Here is a 1,652-nt window from a genome sequence, read left to right on the forward strand (position 1 = left end):
TGTTATAGAAGAAGAAAGACAACATTCCATAGTCCACCGTTACAATAATTTACCAAAATTGTTATTCCATCATCGCTTAAATAGTAGAAAATTTAAGCAATTATCTACTATTTACACCTTTATATAGCCAATTTGAATAGCGCATTTAAAATAAACAGCGTAAACTCTCTTATGTCTCTGTTTATTTGCCCCTATTATTTGTGAGGATGAATCAAATCCCCCTGCCATTGAAATGGTTTCGATTCTTTGGCAAATTTTCCAAATCTTAAGCTCGATTAGTCTGTTTTCGGTGACAGTGTCGAAACATAAAAAGTGTGCCCCTTTAACTAAGCTTTATGGAACTTTTTTGAAGCTTATAAAAAGCACATCCAGACATTTAAATTCTAAAGGTCAATCAGAGGGAAAAAGCTTAAAACGGAAGAGAACTTGAATTTTCAGCCGAGCAAAATATTTCTGAGAGGGCGGCATATCACTCAAGAAATTAATCAAATTAAATTTGTAAACTAAGACAAATCATAGTGCGGAGGGGGGGTTAAAGAAATGTGACGTGGTTTTAGGGGAGTGGTCTGAGAAAAGCGTGACGAAGCGTGATCTGGGGGGGACGGGGGGTCAGAAAATGCTTTTTTTCGCGTGACGTAGTTTATGGACGGTCTATGCATTTTTCCTTTAATTATTTCTAAAAATTTAATCCTTCTATATCTATATAAATCAAAGTCCTGACTGACTGACTGACTGATAATCTACACCCAGCCCAAACCGCTTGCCCTAGAAGGCTAAACATTTGCAGGAACGCTACTCATAACTAGTAGGCACGTACTAAGAAAGATTTTTCCAATACGCCGCCATCTTAAAAAATGGCGCCCAGAAATGTAAAAACTCTTCTCTATGCAACAGAAAGTCCGCGCGTTTCAACCGATTTCACAGATATTTAGTACACGGGTTTCCTTTAACCTATAGACGGACTGAATGGTCTTTTGGGTTCGATTTGTTGCCATCTTTTTAAATGGCGGCCAAAAACTTAAAAACCCTTCTTTATTCTACAGGGCCGGTAGGCCCTTGTAGATATGACTTCATACTCTTTTGTAACGTTAAAGCAAAATTCACATGCTTTTACCAATTTTCCTATGGAGATTAACATGGGGTTTTTCGTGATATTTAACCACCTCTAACTGAAAAACTAGAGCGAAGTTACTTTTCGGAATACTCTTAATTTAACAATTAAGTATTCAGGGTGTGCGATCGGCTAGTCTAATCAGAAACAATTAAGTCTAAGTATGTTAATTTTAGTTAATTACAGAAGTACTTGTTTCGACCATCGTGATTGGACATAATAATAATGCTAGAGCTCTTCGAAAACTCATAATAACCAAGTATCTATGGTGTAGTGGTTATCACGTCCGCTTTACACTCGGAAGGTCCCAGGTTCGAGCCCTGGTAGATACATGACTTGACTATCGTTATTGGACACAATAATAAGCTAGATCTCTTCGAAAACTCAGAATAACCAAGTATTCATTGTGTAGTGGTTATCACGTCCGCTTTACACGCGGAAGGTCCCGGGTTCGAGCCCAGGTAGATACATGTTTTGACCATCGTGATTGGACATAATAATAAGCTAGATCTCTTAGGAATCTCAGCATTACCAGGTATGT

General features: G+C 37.8%; 1 non-coding gene across 1 annotated transcript; it reads left to right on the forward strand.

Moving 5' to 3' along the window:
* The first annotated feature begins 1,370 nt into the window (after positions 1–1,370).
* Positions 1,371–1,443, forward strand: TRNAV-UAC (transfer RNA valine (anticodon UAC)). The gene has a single exon. It is a non-coding gene; the product is annotated as a tRNA-Val (tRNA).
* The last annotated feature ends 209 nt before the right edge of the window (positions 1,444–1,652 follow it).

Source organism: Phalangium opilio, unplaced genomic scaffold, assembly GCF_054372755.1.
Source record: "Phalangium opilio isolate 3A_F unplaced genomic scaffold, DU_Popi_V2 ptg000390l_1, whole genome shotgun sequence".
Lineage (NCBI taxonomy): Eukaryota > Metazoa > Arthropoda > Arachnida > Opiliones > Phalangiidae > Phalangium > Phalangium opilio.